Source organism: Haliaeetus albicilla, unplaced genomic scaffold, assembly GCF_947461875.1.
Source record: "Haliaeetus albicilla unplaced genomic scaffold, bHalAlb1.1 scaffold_89, whole genome shotgun sequence".
Classification (NCBI taxonomy): domain Eukaryota; kingdom Metazoa; phylum Chordata; class Aves; order Accipitriformes; family Accipitridae; genus Haliaeetus; species Haliaeetus albicilla.
In genome coordinates this window covers 298,330-320,000 of record NW_027212534.1, presented here as the reverse complement: position 1 = coordinate 320,000, position 21,671 = coordinate 298,330, and the positions used below count along the sequence as shown (strand labels likewise).

General features: G+C 51.1%; 1 long non-coding RNA gene across 1 annotated transcript; it reads right to left on the bottom strand.

Moving 5' to 3' along the window:
• Positions 1-2,474: 2,474 nt before the first annotated feature.
• On the bottom strand, positions 2,475-3,790 carry LOC138684299 (uncharacterized). Its single transcript, XR_011323624.1, has 2 exons — positions 3,569-3,790; positions 2,475-2,968 (listed from the first exon to the last, which is right to left on the bottom strand). It is a non-coding gene; the product is annotated as an uncharacterized lncRNA (long non-coding RNA).
• Positions 3,791-21,671: the final 17,881 nt, after the last annotated feature.

Here is a 21,671-nt window from a genome sequence, read left to right as displayed (position 1 = left end):
GAGTTGGGAGTGGCGGGTGAAGGCTCCACTAGGAGCCCAGAGTGCCAGTTAAGGGCTATACTGGGAGCACTGGGAGCTGGGGGTGCCAGCTAAGGGCTATACTGGGAGGCAGGAGTGCAGTGTAAGAGCTGTACTGGTAGCTGGGAGTGCTAAGAGGTATACTGGGAGTACTGGGAGCTGGAGGTGCCATGAAGGAGCTGTACTGGGAGCCAGGAATACAGTGTAAGGGCTGAGCTGGGAGTACTGTGAGTGCTGTGTAGCAGGTATACTAGGAGTACTGGTAGCATGGAGTGCTAAGAGGTATACTGGGAGCTGTGGGTGCCATGTAAGAGCTGTACTGGGAGGCAGAAGTGCAGTGTTAGGGCTGTACTGGGAGCTGGGAGTACTGGGAGTGCTATGTGGTGGGTATACCAGGAGTACTGGGAGCATGGAGTGCTGTCTAAGAGCTGTACTGGGAGTCCTGAGAGTTGGATATCGTAACCAACAGTCTTACTAGGAAGTGGGAGTGACCGCTGTAGGGGATACTGTGTGCAGTGGGAGTGGGAGCGGAAGGTATTGTTTATACTGGGAGCACTGCATAAAGGCTATACTGGTCATACTGGCAGTGCCAGGTCTTACTGGGAGCCAGGAATGACAGTTACTTGTGTTACTGGGAGCTGGGAATGACAGCTGCTGGGTATGCTTGGAGCTGGGAGTGTCGTGGACTGGGCGTACTGGGAACTGGGAGACCTGTGTAAAGGCTATACTGGGAGTACTGGGAGTGGGGAATGGTGGGTAATTGTGTTACTGGCGCTAAGAGTGAGAGGTAATGGGAGGGACAGGTGTTGGTATACTGGGTCTGAGGAATGATGGGTAGTGGTCTTAATGGGAGCTACTGGGTATACTGGGAAATGGGAGCCAGAGTGGAGAGGGAGTACTGGGAGTGGAGAGGGACAGTTATTGGGAGAATCGGGTGTACTGGGAGCGAGGGGTAATGGGTCTACTGGGAGGACCGGGAGGGACAGGTGTTGGCTGTAGTGGGAGCTGGGAACAGCAGGTACTGTTTGTACTGGGGATACTGGGAGTGTGAGTGGCATCTAATGGTTGTACTGGGAGCTGGGAGTGGCAGGTACTGGTCATACTGGGAGCACTGGGAATGGAAGTGGCAGCTAATGGCAGTACTGGGAGCTGGGAATGGCAGGCACTGGTCATATTGGGGATACTGGGAGCGTGAGTGACAGCTGACGGCCATATTGGGAGCTGGGAGCAGCACTACTGGTCATACTAGGGGCACTGGGAGCAGCACCTGCAGTTCATACTGGGTTCCTGCTCTACTGGTCCCAGTATGGGACTGAGGGGCAGGGGGAGCCGGGCCCCAGTGCCTCCCAGTAACCATCCATCCGTTCCCCCCCACTCCCCGATCCAGGCCACGGCTGGTAGGTAGCCCATCCCACACACCTGCGCCCCACTGCCACGTGAGTGCCCCTCACCCATGTGCAGGGAGGGGGGCAACACACGCAAGGCGTGTGCAGGTGTGCGCACATGGGGTCATGTTGTGGGCATGTCTGTATGCACAACCATGTGCACTGGGCTGGAGTGCACATGCCGGTGGTGATGTCATGCACGTGGCTATCCTGGACACCACACATTTTCACACACATGTTCACATGCACGTGGCTTCAGGAGCTGATGCTGACATGTGTGTAGGGGTTGGTACAGACCTGCACATGCAGGGTCATGTGTGTACGTGTGCACACACATGTACTGCAGGCTCTGACACGGTGCCACGCACACGTGTGTACACATGTGTAAATGACAGACATTACAGCACACACATGGGTGTACTCATGCCCATGTGTACATGCCAGGGTGTACACACATGTAAATGGGCATTACAACATGTATACATTGCACCCGTGCACGTGTCAGGGTGTACATGTGTGTTACAACAGGCAGAGGGGTGTACTTGTGCCCATGTACACGTTAGGCTGCACACGTGTTACAGCAGGCATGCAGGTGTACCTGTGCCTGTATGCACGTCATGGTGTGCACATGTATAAACGGACATTACAACACACACAGGTGTACCTGTGCCTGCGTACATGTGTATTACAACACGCACACGGGTGTACTTGTGCCCTGTACACCTTGGAGCATTTCATGAAGGACTGGGTCCTGTGGGAGGGACCACATGCTGGAGTAGGGGAAGAGCGTGAGGAGATAGGAGCGGCAGAGACAAAGCGTTAGGAACTGACCGCAACCTCCCTTCCCCATTCCCCTGTGCTGCTTCTGGGGAGAAGGTGGAAGAGTTGGGAGAATTGGCTGCAGGATGAACTCCGCCACTCGTTGGACCGGGGGAGCCTGCAGGCAACTCTTGCTTAGTACCAGCGATCACACCACCTGCCTGGTCTTGCTTTTGTCCAAAAGGGCAGCGGCAAGAAGTTGTCGGGGGAAGATGTGCTCTGCTCGACACTAGAAGCAATGAACAGAGTGGCTTCTTGTAAGAAAAATCCAGTAGGAGCTTTAATGACCAAAATGGGGTGACCTGGTCTACAGCTGGGGTCTGCCCGGTGTGCTGCATGCTGGTCGGAGGCCCGCTCGGTGCTGCGCGACTCGGGGTTCCCACCATCCGAAGGGCCGTGAGACTATCTGTATCACCCTCTCTTGCTTTTGTTCCAGCTAAGGCTCTACGAGCATTGAAAACGATGCTGTACAGAGTGCGAATGCCTTTCTGACTGGCTTTGTAACAGACCAGCACCTCCTGGTGCAGAAGAGGGACCCTTCTCCTTTCCTTCCGTTTGAGGCTGACAGCAGGAGGCCAAAGTGTTTCCACAGTCTTCAACTATTGTACTAAGTCCACTTATTGGCGAGTTCTTCTATTTCCACGGCAATTTGGGTGAGTTTTCTTTCTTTTTCTGAATTTGCTTTGGCTTCACTTGTAGCTGCGTCTGCCTCTGAGGCAACGTTAACAAGAGGAAGCTGTGGTTCTCTGCAACACATAGAATGGGTTTTGGAAAAGAATTCACATTAACATGAATTAAAGAGGCTGGGGGTAAAAACTTCTCACAACAGAAACAACCACCCCAACAGCTGGGGTTGTTCAGCCTAGAGAAGAGAAGGCTCTGGGAAGACCTTATTGCAGCCTTTCAATATGTAAGGGGGGCTTATAAGCAAGGTGGGGAGAGACTTTTTACCAATGCCTGTAGAGACAGGACAAGCGGCAGTGGTTTTAAACTGGAAGAGGGTAGACTTAGACTGGACAGAAGGAGGCTATTTGTTACAATGAGGGTGGTGAGACACTGGAACAGGTTGCCCAGAGAAGTTGTGGATGCCCCATCCTTGGAAGTGTTCGAGGTCAGGTTGGATGTGGCTTTGAGCAACCCGACCTAGTGAGAGATGTCCCTGGCCATGGCAGAAGGGTTGCTCTAGATGATCTTTAAAGGTCCTTCCAACCCAAACCATTCCACAACTCTATGATTCTGATTCTATGAAATGCTAACAGAGTGCTGCTACCCTCGGTGAACTACACTCCAGGATGCTACCACTGGGAATGCTTTGCTGCGCAAGAATGCTGGGAAGACCAACTCACTGTTTCCTATTCTTCAGCAGCGATTTAACCCGTTGACCCAAAGCTGCCAGAAAGACTATGGATGCCAGGGTGGCCAGCGCCACAGCTGCACGGTACAGTAGCGGCCATCTGCAATTTGCAGCCTGTGGACTTTTCTCACCAGCACCTGTAGGAGATGAGACAGTCCCACATATTCATGTGTTCTGCACTGCTGACAGTCACACAGTGTGTTTGAGAGGCTGAACAATTGCTATGTCCAGCTGTGCCCGTGGGCTTGGGGCAAGGACTGCTTGTTGGGGACCCTGGATTCCTGAGGAGTGCAATACAGTATTATGAAGGCATAAAAAATAGACAACCAAAGCTGAATGCCTCAGCCCTGCATTCCCCCTATGGCTCTGGAATGGCATCCAGCTCACAAGCCGAAGTCACACAGCCTACAGCCACTGCTGTAATCCCATCTGGAGGAGAAACATTCCCCTGACACGCTGCAATCAACTGCTTCATAAGTGAATGGCAGTGCATGGAAGATGAGCAGCGGACACAGGTGTAAGCCGAGACACCCAAAGCTGCAAAGGCACATGAGTGATGTTCTGGGTAGAAAGTTTTCATGCGAAGAATGCATTAAGCTCACTGCAATACCAGTAATTGTTAAATGTTGGTCTGCAGAGCAGCAGCTGCAGAGGGGATAGAGTGATCTTTTGCCTGTGACTTGGCAAAGGAAGTGAAGACTCACGACTTACCCATGCGTTCCCTCTGAGGCTCTACATCAGGATCCCACCGAGATTCAGAGCCAGCACCTGCATCCACATCTGCAACCAAAGGCAGAAGAGAACAGCTCTCGTGCTATATTCTGATACACCTCTTCAGCTTTGACCGGCGGTGAACACATTTCGAACACGCTATTACCCCCCAACTTCTATCCTTTCCTTCCAGTCACAAGCACCTGGAAAAGGGTTACCGGGTGCGGGCAGAAGACTGTATTGGCAGAAAAACAGCTATGCACGGAGCTGTCAGCAGATCCCACTCAGCTCTTTGACCTGGCAGAGCGTCGCCAGGACATTGTGAGTTATACTCATGGAATCACAGAATGGGTGAGGTTGGATGGGAGCTCTGGAGGTCATCCAGTCCTAACCTCCTGCTCAAGCAGGGCCACCTAGAGTTAGCTGCCCAGGACTGTGTCTAGTTGGCTTTTGACTCTCTCTAGGGAGGGAGAATCCACAACCTTCCCATTCCACGCGAAAAAACTATTGAAAGGAAGCGCTTCTTCTGGGAAGTGAAGGAAGAGTGACTACTTACACCTGGGATCCTGCTGAGGCTCAGGGAAGAGATCTTGCTGAGAGGCCAGGAAAACAGGCTTCTGCCTCATTGCTTTATATACACGGCCTAGAGGCACACCTGCCATGAAATACAGAGGAGACAAGTTTTCATGCCATGCTGTGACTGGCTGCTCCATAGGGGAACTGCAGTGATGGAAGGGGAATGTATGATGACATGGGATTGTCAGACAGGTCGGCATACTCACAGCTGCAGAATGCTTAGAGTGAGCTTTTGCCCGTGACCCGGCTGCTCTCAAAGTGAACAACAAATGGTCAAGGCTTACCAGTGCCACCCGCCGGCAGACCACGATCTCCTGCAAGACCTTCGGATAAAGTATTCCATTGAATTGCACAAGTAAAATACTAAAAAGGACGTTTTTTCCTTCTGGGAAACGGAGATTGGCAACGTACCCTTGTGATGCTCCTCAGGATCAAACCCAGGACGCAGGCCAGCAGGTGGAAAAGCACTCTCCAGGGGAAGAGCTACGATCACACACAGAGGAAAAAAGTGTTCATGACATGTTGCGAGACACTTCTTTGTAAGCAGCAGCTGCAGAGGGGCCAGGGTGACCTTCTGGGTCGGACCTGGCAGATCGCAAAGGAAGTGAGATTGGCTCCAAGAAGCCACTGCCTTTGCAGCCCGCGCTGGAATTGGCACAAGTGTTGAGCCACTAGCAAACAGAGCTTTGCAAGGCAAAGCCCCCCGGGGCACATCTCTGAGCTCTCCTGATTCCCACTGCTCTGCTCTTTTGCACCTCTCAGCCCCAGCCAAGAACGTAAGAAGGTACATTCCACCTGAAGGCAAGATAGAAAAGAAGTGCTCACCCTATAAAGTGAATAAAGACTACTTGCCCCCAGGATAGGCTCGAGGCTCAAGAAAATGGCGTGGCTGAGAAGCATGGCCTGCATGCACAGCTGTAGGCAAATACAGACGAGAAAGCTTTGAGTTCTGTATTTTGAGATGCTTCTCCATGGTGGAACTGCAGAGACTGGGAGGGGATCATGGACCCATGTGGCTCGTAGGGAAGGTCTGATGGGGACTGAGGCCTGGGTTTCTCTGCACTGCCACAAAGTTCCAGGCCCACCACTTGCCTGCCAAATGCCCCTGCAGATGCCGTGGCCCCTCTGTGCCTCGTTGTAGGATTTCTGCCTCCCACCCACCCCAGTGCTTCAGCTGTTGCCCAACCTACCTTGAAGTGCTGCTCCCAGCTGAGCCGCCCAGCTGTCCCTGATACACAGGGCTGCCAGAAGGAGGAGGAGGAGGAGGAATCGATTGGGGGAGGAGGCCCCCCACGCTTGCCCCATGCTGCCCAGTGGCAGAAGCCACCACCCGCTTGTGCCTTTGAGGCCACGAGTGCGGAGTGGCGTCTCCTGAGCCTGGTGTGGCGTAAGACGGGCCACCTGTATGACCATGCAGAGCTGCGGCATGACCTCACAGGGGTCCTCTGTGACAGCTGGGGCACCTCTGCCAGGGCATGGAAAAACCTGAGAAACCTAAAATGTACTGCTCACAACACTGAAACCAGATGTTGTCCCCTACTTTTAAAATTCTGATTAAAAACTCATCACAATGTTTACAGTGGAAGTTTTGAATATAACTATCACTGTAATCCAGATCTCTTCTTATTTTACTCATTTTTTGCTCAGTTTGAAATATAGTCAACAACATTTACATTAGAAAAATGTTTGAGAGCCATATTGGAAGTAAATATATTACATTTTAATGGGGGAAAAACAAGAGGAAAATTATTTTTCCACCTGCACTGGAATAAGAAAAGCTTACTTCCCTTTTGACTAAGGCAGAAGACAGAAAATGACCTTCGGGTTAAGGCAGTGGTCGAGCTTTCTTTTCAAAAAACAAAAATAAAAAAGACTACCTGTTACTTCCTTCATCCCCAGCCTTAGCCCCTAGCCTTTATGATGCTCACCTATTACTATTAAGAGGTGTCTGGCTCTCCTAACTGCAATAATAGGAGTATTTGTAATTAGAAAAAATAATAATATATATTTCTTTCTAAAATCTTGCCTACAGAAATGCTTCATAATGAAACAAGGAACCCCCAGTATCAATACAGGCTGGGTGCTGAAGGGGTTGAGAGCAGCCCTACCGAGAAGGACTTGAGGGTACTGGTGGATGAAAAGCTGGATGTGAGCTGGCAATGTGCGCTCACAGCCCAGAAAGCCAACTGTATCCTGGGCTGCACCAAAAGCAACATGGCCAGCAGGTTGAGGGAGGGGATTGTGCCTCTCTACTCTGCTCTTGTGAGACCCCACCTGCAGTACTGTGTCCAGCTCTAGGGTCCTCAGCACAGGAAAGACATGGACCTGCTGGAGCGGGTCTAGAGGGGGGACACAAAAATGATCAGAGGGCTGGAACACCTCTCCTGTGAGGAAAGGCTGAGAGAGTTGGGGTTGTTCAGCCTAGAAAAGAGAAGGCTCAGGGGAGACCTTATTGTGGTCTTTCAGTACTTAGAGGGGACTTAGGAGAAAGATGGGGAGAAATTTTTTAGTAGGGCCTGTAGCAATAGGACAAGGGGTAACAGTTCTAAACTAAAAGAGGGCAGATTCAGACTACATGTAAGGAAGAAACTTTTTACAATGACGGTGGTGAACACCATGGTGAGGGCATGGTGTCTGGCCTCTGGGCTGGAAAGTGGCGGCGGGGACAGCGTGACCAGAGCGATGCTGCTGTTAAGATGATACAAGATGCTTTACATCTTGTGTTGTGAGAAGAACAGAGTGGCCTTGTTATGCTGACTAGTGGTGGATAAGAAAACATGTATGTTGCAAAATGTATAAGATACCAGAGGAAAATGCTTTTGGTCGACCTTGTAATTCCCTGGGAAGATGAGAACCTTAGGCCCTTTTTAGATAATTAGGTTAAAAGCGTCAGTGTGGCTTGTGTTAAAAGAATGAAAAACCAAGAAAAGATAAGGTTTAAATTTACTAATGACCATTCTTTAAGATAAATTGTATCAAAACTTGTAAAGTGTCCCACTGCGCAGAATCACTAGAAGAGGGTGAACTAGCGGACAAGTGAGGAAGACTATCAAAGACCACCAGAGGACCCCTGAAGACCACCAAAGATCTCGAGTGCGCCTGTGCCAAGGGCATTTACATATATTAATGAGTTCCTGGAATTCAGGTGGATATGTTAATTATTTCCAGGAAAAATCATGAATATGTATATCCATTTTGTATATAATCTCAACTGTTGAAAGAACTGGTGTGCACGATAGGTGGAGTGATCCACCATGTACCCAGCGCTGCAATAAAGAATGCCTGCTTTCTAAAACTCCAAAATTGAGTCTTAGAGTTTAAGTGCTGACTTACTGTAACAAAGAGATACTAGTTGTTCAGCTGAAATAAGTAAGTTTTAGAATGAATCACTTAGACTTGTAATGTGTGATTTAGAATGCTGTTCAATTACTTAGCATGAGTAGCTAGATGTGCTGAAGCCTTAGGCCGCAAGCTGCAAACTTTCACACAGATTTGCTGAACTTGTACTGAATTTGTACCTATTCAAGCAAGACAAGGCCTTCAGAGCCAGCCTAAACCAGAAGATGAGGAGGGTACAGCAGCAGCTGCAACTTGACAAGATAACGGCCTGCCTGGAGACAGCGAAGGAATCCGATACGGAGTCAGAAGGTGTTGGAAGAGCTCAGGCCAGAATCACTATCGAACCAAAGGGCGCGAGAGGCACGTGGAGATCGCATGGAGGGTGGATGCGTAGTCTGGAAGGGTATAATTGCCCAGGGATTTCTTTGTTCGGGGGCCCTCCCTGGAGGCACCCAGCTTGAGCTGTTCCTGCTGCTGTACCACTCTATTAAATTATTTCTTTTTATGAGATTCAATGCCCAAGACTCTGCTTTGGGAAAGCCAGGGTTTGAACAGCAGAGCAACTGCCACTGGACGCCCAGACCGAACTGCACTTCTTCAACAGTTTGCCACCCCAGATGGGACCCTAGGCCACCACCTTCGGATCCTCTTGCCTCCAAACATCCCACAGCCAGCATTGAGTGAGGTCGCTTGGGGTCTTTGGAGTGGGAGGCATCGAAGGGTGAGTGTTAAAATTTGCTGAGCAGATTTGGTGAAGGTACTGCAGTGGGTTTGAGTCCCTCTCAGTATTGGGTGGGTTCAAGTCCCTCCCCTGCTGCAGCTTGCTTACAGGTGCGCAGCCCTGATCAGTGTAAGATGCACAGAGAGGTGGGGTTTGAGTCCCTCTTAGTTTGAAAATGATGGGAAATACACCCGGCATGGAGAAGGGGATGTCCTTGCTCGAGGTATTACAAAATTGGAAAAGAATTTTTGGTACAGCAGATTGATGGAAAAAGCACGCAGTAACTTTATGTCAAGAAGCCTGGGCAATTATAACTAGAAATGGAAACCCGGGAGAACAGTGGCCACCACAGGGGACCTTTGACCAGCACAGACTTAACGTTCTGCAACATCGCGTAGAAGATAGGTTCCCAGGACAGATGAATTACTGCTATGTTTGGGGATAAGTGGGCGAAGGAAAGAGAACACCCAAGTTGGGAGCGTGGGTTGAAAGAGGCATTGCAACAGATAATGCAGCAACGGAGGCTACTGCCCTGAATGAAGCCTCAGATAATGCTTCGACTGCATCTGCCCCACCTTATATGCCTAATGCTCTTCCTTTATATTCTGATTCTGCTCAGCTGGCTGCCAGACTCTACCCTATGATTTCTAATGTCTTGCCCAATCCCGCTGCCATGCGACCGGGGGTTGCAGGGGCAGTGGGCAAAGCCCCCCCCACCCCCAACCTGTATTGCATGTATATACTACCCAGCCTTGGAATGCTAGTGACTTGACTCTATTGGGAAGTAAAATGCCAAGATTGAGGGAGGATGCTGAGAAATGTGATCAACTATTTTCTAACATGTGTGCTGGGTGCAGACACAATTGGGGAGATACCCAGGTGTTGCTAAGGGAATTATTCCAACCTGCTGAGAGAGTGAAAGTAAGGAGTAAGGATGCTGAATTAGCTTGACAGGAGGAAGGGAACAGAAACCCTTGGCCAGTGAATGATCCAAACTGGGACCATAATAAAGTAGACGACTGAGCCACTTGTGAGACAGGGCTCTGAAATTTTGTAGAATGGACCATTGCTGTGCTTGGAGGATGCTCTCTTAGAAGACAAGATGTTTCCAGGCACACTGCCAAAATGATTGGTCTTTTCAATGACTCAAAGGAGTAAGTAAAGACTCCTGTGTGATGTGCAGCCAATGTCCATGCAACGCCTGCAGCTGTTGGGTAGAGAAGAGACAGACCTTGCCTCTCTGATGACAACTGATGCCTCTGACTGATCACATCAGTCAATGGCACACAGGCACCAAATCGCAGTCTCTGTGATGCCATCTGGGGTGTCTGTGACACACCCACCCTGAATAGGAATTGCTTTCCTGTAGGCCTGTGTGGTCCATGCCAGCCTTGGCCTCTCATGTAGCTCTGTGGGCCTGGATTTGAACATTAAATACAGTACCTGCCCTGAATTCTGTTAGGCAATGTGGGGATGAACATGGGACAAATGCCACAATAGTCAGTGGCGGTATAGCAAATTCAGCTGATGGAAAAGAGAGAGACTTAGCTCTCGCTATGGTACATGACTGCAGTTGTTCATATGAATACCTGTATAAAAGGCCATGAAGATAATGAGTAGGAAAAGGTTCCTTTGGCCTTTATTTTGGCATCAGCTGCCATTTCACTTGGCCAAAGGAATTTCCCACTCAGATCATATATGATTCCCAAGATTTTGCCCTGTCTCTATGAACTTCTCCATTACAGCTTGCAGTTACCTGCACGTATCTTGCACCACCTATGGTAACAACTGGTCACCGGGTATTTCCATCTGAACACCTCACTCCTGCCTTCCATCTCCATTAATTCAGATGGGAGCTCAGTGACACCTCAGGGACAGGCGGAAGCTGGACACCCAGCTTGAGGCCAGACACCAAACTTGAAGGCAGCTAAAATGAAGGACTGTGAATTAAGTCTCGGGTGGTTTAGCTGTCTGTTTCTAGTTGTGGTTTTCCTCTTCTTTTGGGGACTGTGGGCTCTTCACTACCACTTGTGAAAGTTCTCAGAATACAGCTGCAAGAGCTGTGGGTTCAGTCCACTGTGTGTGTCTCTTACCCTTCCCCTCCTTGTGATGGAGTTGGCATGGTGGGACATGCTTCTCCAAAGGGCTCTTTCCCCAGCTGAATTGGCTGCAGCGTGATCCTGTCCTCTCTGAAGGAAGTAATTTACTTGCAGTTTGCCAAAAATGCACTAAGTGTGAACAATAAGATAACATGCAATCTCCTTGTCTCTCAGCAGGTCAGGTTTTGCTGTTGACTGGTAAACTGGGAAATGTCTAGCTCTTAATTTTTTTCCATGAATGACACATTGTTTGGACTAGTGATGAGGTGCACCCCAAACACCCAGGGTTTGTTTCTAAGCATTATTAATGTATTTTGCCTTCTGAAGATATCATGTTCCTGATGAGGAACCGTTACTTCTAATTCAACTGACCCTCTTCCTTCTAAAGAGATGGACTATGAGACTGTGGTGAAGGAGTCACTTCAGGAAGGAGGCAGTCCCACGTGCTAGTCTCTGATGAAAATAACGGGCAATTCAATCAAGAGGCATGCCAGGTAATTGCTGTCGCTTGGGCATCCAGTGCCATAAATCAAAATCACTGGGTGTCTGCAGGCTCTTCCCCTGCTGCCCACTACTGCACATCACGTCAGCAGCAAACTACTCTTTCAGTACAGAGTAAGTGTTCTAAAAGAAGCCAGGAACAGCCCTCTGAGGATGACTGTCATCTCTGCGATGTGGAGTTTATTGCCAGCAGTGTGCCAGAGAGACACTCACTTGTAACCCTCTGTGGATGCAGTGAGACACCCACCACCCACCACACCCCTTTCACAGGAATTTCAGAATTCTGCCATTTTGGGAACAAGGCCATCTGAACCATGTCAGCAGATGATGGGAAATACGACTCTTGATCGAATGTACCTCCCTCAGTACCTGCATCCCAGAGCTTGCCCTGAGGCCCTAGAGGCCCTGAGCACAACAGAGGGGGATCCCTCCTGAGAACTGAGGTCCTAAGGGATTCACTGACGGATCGGGCATGGGCTTAGAGGGAACCTGCACCATCTTCTCCATCCTCTGTGCCTGAGCCACGCTGAGGCTTTATGTTTCTCAGATTCTTGGCAGTACCCAAGGAAGCCCACCACGCTGGGATGTATGGATTTTTTCCAAAGAATCCAGGTAATTAGCAGTCTTTCAAGGGGCCATAAGTGGGAGACAAGTCCTGAAAGCTGGGGGCATGCAAGCAGTGCCCATGCTGGAGAAAAGGCAAAGGGGGAGAGAGCAAAGTTCAGGTGTCTCCTGAGAGGGCCTGACTCCATCCCCTCAGGGTGTGGATGCTGGGCTGGGGAGAGAGAGCTGGGGACGGCACTCCCTGATGTAGGGATGCTTTTTGTCTGTCTCACTCAAAGGGGCGATTGGTCAAACAGCTGCGCTCCCCCACATGCTCTCCATTTGGCCTCATGAGTTCTGTTCAGCGGGACAACTTGTCCCAAAGGGTCAGAGAGAGCCTCCAGGCAGCAGCACTAGCAAGCCTTGGAGAGTGAAGGTGGGTGAGCGCAAAAGAAATTGTGTGCAATTGTGAAGGGTGGCCGAGAAGAGGGAGCAAACCCGTGACACTGGGAAAACTGGATTACGGCCATACCACAGTGTAAGCAAAGCTGAGAGAAGAAGAGAGGCTCCAGAGTGCATTGATTTGCAATGGCTTTGGGAGTTTCCTTTGTTTCTACTGAAACCAAGGAAACATTGCAGCCCCAGCATGTTCGCTGGTGCAGAGATGCTAACAAAGTGAGAAAGAACATTTCCTGGCAATGTCAGACCTCCTGTGAGATTACCAGCAGTGTGCAGGACACACTAACCTGCAGAATTGTTCCTCCAGCTGTGGATGGCAAAAGAAACACAAATGCTGTGGATCCTAAGGATTTCCAGAAGTACTGCATAGAAGGCGCTGTGGCAGTCTTGGGCTCCATGCTGTTTGGGATGGTATTGCGTTGTGTGAGCTATCTGTGGAGGAAGAGACAATGGTGAGTTGTTGGGAGGTTTTTTTGCCAAACTTCTGTATTAGATGGCTGCTATTAGCCATGAAGCATTTAGAGGTAGGGTATTCTGGAGTGCCGAGCCAGTTACTGGCCAAACTCTACTGAGATTTCTGCTGTAAGATGTTTTAACTGGCCTCTCAATTCATGGGCACCCTTTTGTGAAACCCCTTCCTCCTGTGGCAAGTGTTAGTTAAAAGTGACCCTGCCTTGACAAGAGCAGACCTGGCGACAGATGGAGGCAGACACAGCCATAAAAAGTGAGAATTGCAATCGTGACATCTTCCTGCCAGTGACCCTGCCAGCAGAAATCACCCTGTTAGGTGATGCCGTAAATCCCAGAGGTTCACCTCGGCCAGGGTGTCCCAGCAACTCAGACCGTGGTGAGGAACCTTCCCAGCTATCGGCCTTGCTATGGAGAAAGAGAGTCAGTCTGTCCCATCTGCACCCCAACACTGCCACTGTTCTCAGCATAGATGTGAGAGGGGTTGTCTGTGCATGGGTACGTTATCTCTCTGGATACATATTCTAAAGAGAGGATGGAGAGCACCTCACCAAACAGAGAGCCGAGACTATCACCTTGTCTGGTCAGGGACGGGCAGGGGAGCTGATTGCTGGTCTCTGCCAGGCACGCTGAGAAATGCGAACAGGAGGCTCCCTTGGCCCTGCAGTGGTGTGCCCAGCTTTGGTCCTGTCAGCCTGCTGGTGTCAGGGCTCCTTCCCAGCATGTGCAGAGCAGGCAGGTCAGGACAGTCAGAGCCAAGAACAGATGAGCCATGGGCAGGCAAGCAGAGCCGCAGCCGAGGCAGGGGGGGCGCCCCGTTTTCTGCACAGAGCCCTTTGTACCCACAGCTCCCACATGCAGCCAGGTGCCTGCACCCCATGGTGCACCCAGCGCTGTCCCACACCCACCTAGCACTGTAGCTGCAGTGGGGCCTCAGCAGCCTCCTCTCTCCACAGGTGCATCTCCACAGTTTAGGGAGCCCGGCCTAACACCAGCAGCTGCCCCTCGTGCCCAGACAGCAGTCCTGCACACCACAGCACTTGTGAGAGCTGGACCTGATGCCATGGAGCACTGGGGGACAGGCCCCCACCAGCCCAGACAGCTGCCTGCCCTGCCCACCCCCAGCTCAGCCCCCATGGCTGTTGTGGGACTGGCCCAGCGCCCCCTCACCTCCCAAGCCCATGGCCCTGCGGTGTCAGCAGGCAGGGAGCTGGGCATGGGACCTGCTGACCATAAAAATGAGGGTTTGGACCATAAAAAGGAGGCTTTTGACCCTAGAATCCAAGCTCTGGACTCTAAAAATAAGGCTTTGGACAATAAAAATGAGGTTTTGAGCTCCAAAAGAGGGGTTTGGATCACAAAACTGAGGCTTTGGAGCCCAAAATGAGGGCTTGGCCATGACGCAAGAAATAATACATTGGAAAATAAAAATGAGGCTTTGGACACTATAAATGTTGCTTTGAAGCCTAAAAAGAAGCTTTCTGCCCTTAAAAAAAAAGAGGGTTTAGACCCTAAAAATGAAACTACAGGCCATAAAAAATGGCAGGGATCCCCTAGGCACCCCCTCCCTTACCTTAACAGGCAGCAGCAGAGGCCATCTGGATGGAGGCCATCTGCGCTTGCTGCCAGCAGCAGCCCAGGCTCTGGAGGTAAAGCCCCTTGGTGTCTGGAGCAGGGGAAGCAGGGACATTGTCACTGGCTGGGAGACAATGTGCCACCAGCCCCCCCTCCCTTGGCAATGGTGGGGAGCTCTGGAGGTAAAGCCCCTTGGTGTCTGGAGCAGGGGAAGCAGGGACATTGTCACTGGCTGGGAGACAATGTGCCACCAGCCCCCCCTCCCTTGGCAATGGTGGGGAGCTCTGGAGGTAAAGCCCCTTGGTGTCTGGAGCAGGGGAAGCAGGGACATTGTCACTGGCTGGGAGACAATGTGCCACCAGCCCCCCCTCCCTTGGCAATGGTGGGGACTCACAGTTGAGGACAGCAGCCCTCTTGCAGGGCCGGGCGCTGGTGGCAGCAGAGAGGAGAGAGTTGCAGAGGTGGTGCCAGGCAGCCTCGCTGTCACACACTTCATGGAGGTAGCGGTAGGTCTGGCCCAGTCTTCAGCAGGTCAGGCAGTGTCAGGAAGGAGATGATGTGCAGTAGCTGTGGGGAGAGAGGGGGCAGAGCATCAACCCCGGGACTCCCCCTCCTTTGAGGGGGAGACCCCAGCCCCACCATTGCCCCCTACTCCACTCACCATCTCTGGGGGGAGAAGCTGGATGGTGGCCACGCCCTTCCCCTCCTCACCATCCTTCAGGCTGCTGCAGGGTCACTTGGGCTGCAGGGAGAGGATGTGGTTGAGGTGATGGCGGGCAGCCCCATGGCAAGCACCACCCCCCACAAATCCTCGTCCACCCCACCACCATCCCAGCTGCCTCACCAACATGTCCTCATCACCATTGGTCAGATGCCGGCAGCGACAGCGGCGAGAAGACTGGTGGCCCACGTCTGCCATCAAGTGGCACGGGCACAGGATACCGACTCTCTGTGAGGCGGTGGCTCGCATGGCGGTGGGGTGGAAGGGGGAGAGAGGGGGAAGGGGTGGAAGGGGCGATGGAGCCCCAGGCCTGGGTCAGGGGCTGCGTGCACCATGCCAAAGTTGGGCCTGGTCGCCGGTGGAGCCCGCCTTCTTCTTGCATCGCTCTTTGCCGACATAGGTGGGGAGGGCTGTCAGTCTCCTCCCCTGAGGTGACGCTGCCTCGGATTGGCCTCCTGGGTGGTCAGGCTGCGGAGGGGCGGCGCCCGCCCTTCACCTGAGGTGATGCTGCCTCGTATCATGTGATTTAGAAGGCTGTTCACTTACTTAGCATGAGTAGCTAGATGTGCTGAAGCCTTAGGCCGCAAGCTGCAAACTTTCACGCAGGTTTGCTGAACATCCATTGCGATCCTCTTGATTAGCATTAGGGACTCATCAACAGATTGTGTCTGATACCCTACGTCAGTGGGAGAAAACGAGTGAAAAAGACCACCAGCTGAGTGTAGATGCACTTGAAACAATCCAAGGCAGCGTTTCACTAGCCCGTAGCTGTATCCAAGCTCCACTGTAGACGCAATCTGGAGTAGCAGCAATTGTAAGAGAAGGTGAAGAAAGCATCCTACCCACAGAGATTTGAAAAATTATTTGGGACAATGCAACTAAATTCAAAAGAGAATTCCAATCCTGGTGGTATTTAGCCAATTTTACTTATGACCCCATCAACAATAGGGCCACTGCCGTTGTCTTAATGACACACAGTGCTTCAGTGTACACCATATACCCAATCGTGGCGTCAGTGTTAAATCACAATGGAACTGTCTTCCATCCATTAGAACATAGAGTATGGCCCCAATACACCGGGAACAAGTCGCAAACAGTTGATACTGGTGGCAAACAGGTGATACTGATGCCTGTGTTGCACAAAACTGAGGATTTGTCTGTGAATAATACCACCAAAGCCCAAGACGTTTGTCTCGATACTGAACAAAAGCTCTACCATTTTGAAATACATCCCAATGAAAACCCCAAAACTGTACTTTTTCAGGATTGCTGGTGCCAGGCAGAGTAGTGGTTGCCTTTTACTGGGAAGTCAGCAAGGCCTTCCTCACCATCCCCCACAATATCCTCGAGTCTGAGATAGGATATTATAGTCAAGCAGGGATGGCAAAGTAGACGGGTAAAAAAAGAAAAGCCGGACAGTTTGACTCAGGGGAATCTTGTCAATGTGTCATACTCTGCCTGGAGGCATCTAGCTAGTAGGGTCCTGAAGGTGCCTGTCCTGCAATCTGCCCTGTTTAATGTGCTTTTAATGATTCAGTTGAGATGAGAGAGTGCTTTGCTTTTTCATAGCATTTGTCGATTATACGATGTTGAAGAGAGTAGGCACTACACTAGAGGGCAGGGCTGCCATCCTATCATGGTTTAACCCCAGCCAGCAACTAGGCACCATGCAGCTGCTCACCTCCTTCCCAACCACCCAGTGAGATGGGGAGAGAATCGGGGGGAAAAAAGGTAAAACTCATGGGTTGAGATAAGAACGGTTTAATAGAACAGAAAAGAAGAAACGAGTAATGATAATCATAACACTAATAAAATGACAACAGCAATAATAAAAGGATTGGAATGTACAAATGATGCGCAGTGCAATTGCTCACCACCCGCCGACTGACACCCAGCTAGTCCCCGAGCGGTGATCCCCCGCCCCCGGTTCCCAGTTCCTATACTAGATGGGACGTCACATGTTGGCCACTTTGGGTCAGGTGCCCTGGCTGTGTCCTGTGCCAACTTCTTGTGCCCCTCCAGCTTTCTCACTGGCTGGGCTTGAGAAGGTGAAAAATCCTTGACATTAGTCTAAGCACTACTTAGCAACAACTGAAAACATCAGTGTGTTATCAACATTCTTCACATGCTGAACTCAAAACATAGCACCGTACCGGCTACTAGGAAGACAGTTAACTCTATCCCAGCTGAAACCAGGACAGTTGGTGTTAATCATTGGCTATTTTAGCATTTCACTAAGAGCTTCTGCATCCTCAAAGCCTGGCTTCTTTACTCATCCCATAGAAGCATCAGATCTGTCATCTGGTGCCAGTCTACTAACACACATATATGGTACAAGGGTCATCTCTCCTAGATCAAAAGTAGAAAAATGTGCATTGTGAGGAACAAACCCTCAAACAAATTTAAAAATCAGGACAATTGAACAGGAGAAAACAATTCTATAAAGGATAGCTTGTTATAAGGTTATTTACATGCTTGTTATCTCCAGCTTCACAGCGACCCACCCAGGGAGATTTTGATTGCCATTGGACAATCAAATACCTTGTCACAGAGGCAAGGTATGAATGTTTACATCTGCTCTTTTTCAGCCTTACTCTTGGACTTAATGGACATGTTAAGAGTTTTTTTTTTCTCCATGTCTTTTACTGTATTTATTTTCGAATAAGTATTACCCGCTGATTTTTTTCTCTCCAATTGGGATAAACACATCTGAGATGTTCCTTATGTAACATATTTTCAAGAGCTTCTAAAGCCATCCCCAACTCGTCAGATTGAAGAAGAGCCACCACCAGATAACAAGCAATGCTCAGTCTGCTTAGAAGTTTTAACCACACCCTCACAAGAGGCTGAAGACATTCACCACCTTGTAAAGATCAAATCCACCTTCTATCTCCCTGTCCCTCCAACTCCGACGGTTCAAGTCTATTTGTGATCAACAGCTTTATTGTTACAGGGCAAGCCCACTACCACAGTAGTCGGGACAAGAGAAGTCGGGTCATGTTGCTCAGGTCACCCTTACAGAGGACACTGGAGAGCAGGATTTCTAGCTATTGATATTTCTACTGGTAGTGTCATTGTGTCTCATCCTTTGTGTCTGGAGACACAAAAAAAGTAGTAGGAAAAGCTCACAAAACAAAAAAAGAAGCCTATATGCTTCTTAAAAAAAAAGTTCCAGAAGCATGCTTTAATAATGCTTTTTGTAGATAAGGCAGTGAAATGTGCATGTTGAAAACACTTCTGCCTAACCATCCATCATCTTCATGATAGCCACAAGTGTGCATGGGCTGGCAGGTTTTTGCACACCAACAGGCACGTGTGCACACAAAGTGACCCCATGTCCATGTGTGGTCACCTGTGTGTAATGCGTGTGCACACAGGCACAGGTACACCCATGTGCGTGGTGTAACGCCTGTTGTAACACACATGTGCACGCTAACACATGCACAGGGCCACAAGTGTGTGTGTTGTAATACACGTGTGCACCCATGTGCCTGCTGTAACACGTGCACAGCCTAACATGTAAACAGGCACAAGTACACCTGTGTGCATGTTGTAACACATGTGTACAGCTTAACGTGTACGTAGGCACAATTACACCCATCTGCATGTTGTAACGCCTGTTGTAACACGCATGTACAACCTGACACGTGTGCACAGACAAGTACCAATGAATACGTGTTGTAATGCCTGTTTACATGTGTGTACACCCTGGTATGTGCACACAGGCATGAGTACACTCACGTGTATGCTCTTAACGCATATTGTTACATGTGTGTGTACAGCCTGGCAAATGTGCACGGGCACAAGTACTCCCATGTACATGTTGTAATGCATGTTGTAACACACATGTGCAATGTGACATGTGTACACAGGCACAAGGACACCCATGTGTGTGTTCTAACATCTGCCATTTACACACGTGTACACATGTGTGCGTGGCACCATGTCAGAGGCTGGCATACGTGTGTGCACATACAGCCTGGTGTACACATGTGTGCACACACATACACATGTGACCCCACATGGGCAGCTCTGTACCTACCCCTACACACACGTCAGCGTCAGCTCCTGAAGCCATGTGTATGTGAACATGCATGTGAACACGTGTGCAGTGTCCAGCACAGCCACACATGTGACATCACCACCGGCACATGTGCTCTGGCCCAGTGCACACACATATGCGTACGGACATGCCCACAACACAACCCCATGTGTACACTCATGTGTGCACACCCGCACACGCCTCTTGTGTGTCACCCCCCTCATTGCACACGGGGGCACTCACATGGCGGCAGCAGGTCCAGCACTGGTGCAGGGGAAGGGGCTATGCACCAGCCATGTCCTGGAGCAGGGGAGCGGGGGGGAACAGACAGATGGCTACTGAGAGGCACTGGAGCCCCCCGTCCCCCTGCCCCGCAGTCCCATACTAGGCCCAGTAGAGCAGGAACCCAGTATGAACTGGGGGTGCTACTCCCAGTGCCCCCAGTATGACCAGTACTGGTGCTCCCAGCATGGCTGTCAGCTGTCGCTCACGCTCCCAGTATCTCCAGTATGACCAGTGCCTGCCACACCCAGCTCACAGTATGGCCATTACCTGCCATTTCCATTCGCAGTGCTGCTAGTACCTGGCACACACAATCCCAGTACCCCCAGTACGACCAGTACCTGCTGTTCCAAGCTCCCACTACAGCTAACACCTGTCCCCACCAGCATACCCATTACCCCTTGCTCCCAGTACACCCAGTTCTCCCAATACCTGTCCCTCTCCACTCCCAGTACTCCCTCTCCACTCTGGCTCTCATTTCCCAGTATACCCAGTAGTTGCCAGTAAGACCATCACCCATCATTCCTCAGCCCCAGTATTCCCAGTATACCAACACCTGTCACTCCCAGTACTCCCAGTATCTCTCACTCTTAGCTCCAATAAACACCATTAGCCACCATTCCCCATTTGCAGTATAGCCCTTACACAGCACTCCCAGTTCACAGTACGCCCAGTACACAACACTCCCAGCTCCGAGTATACCCAGCAGCTGTCATTCCCAGCTCCCAGGAACACCAGTAACTGTTATTCCTGGCTCCCAGTAAGACCTGGCATTCCCAGTACATCCCATATAGCCTTTATGCAGTGCTCAGCCCTTACTCTGCACTCCTGCCTCCCAGTATAGCCCTTACATGACACCCCCAGCTCCCAGTATTCCTAGTATAGCCCTTAGCTGGCACCCCCAGCTCCCAGTACTCCCAGTATAGCCCTTAACTGGCACTCTGGGCTCCTAGTGGAGCCTTCACCCGCCACTCCCAACTCCCAGTATGGCCAGTCCCTGGCCTCCCAGTGCTCCCATACCTGACTTACCAGGGTGCCGCACCCAGCCCAGCCCAGAGCACCCAGCCCAGACCTGGGAGAGGGGGACACAGGCATATGGGCACCCGAGGCATCCCCACCCCAGGGGAACCCAGGCATCTGGGGATGGGTGCTGACACAAGAGCTGGTGATGAAACAGCCCCAGGGCGGGGGGGGGGGGGCGGAGAGCTGAGCCCTTGGGAACTCTCTGCACCCCAGGGTGGCGGCGAAGGGCCAGACCCTCCCTTTCCCATTTGGTCCCATCCCCTCCATCAGTGTCACCCACTCAGGAGGGACCCGACCCAAACCCAACCCTCATGCACCCCCAAACCAAAGCCTCTCCCAATACCCCAAATCCCCCCTATGCTCCCCCAGACTCCCCAGACACTCCAACAGCCCCAGCACCCCCAAATTTAACCCATGTCCCCCCAGACACCCCAAAATCCCCCAATCCCCTCCATGCCCCAACACCCCCAAATCCCACCCATTCCCCCCATACCAATCCCCCAAACTTCGACTTCCTGACCCCCTCCAACCTCCCCCCGAGACCTTACAGCCCCACCAAACCCTGTCTGTTCCCCCACCATGAAAAGGGGGGGCAATGGGAACAGAGAAATGGGAACAGGGCAATGGGGGCATCTCCACAAGGGATCCTGATTGGCTGTTCCCCTCCCTCCAGATGAAGTGCTCCCCCTCCAGATTTGGGGGGTCCCCCCCAAATGGGGGGACACCTCCCCACGAGGGGAAACTGAGGCACGGGGAGGGGTGTCTCACACAGCATGGCTGCCTACGCCCCAGCTGTGCTGGTCCTTTAAGACCCAGGTGTGTTGAGAGCCCCCTCCCCCCTACTTTGGGTGGAAAAAGACGATTTAGGGGGCTGAAGTGCTCAAGGGCCACCCATGGCGGGAGTTATCCCCAAATTGACACACCCTCCCAGATGTATCCCACTCCCTCCCAAAAAAGCACAAGAGCTGCTCCCCAGAGTGGGAGGGCCCTGTCTGCACCCCCATCACTGCAGCCAGGACAACCCCCCCGTTAAGG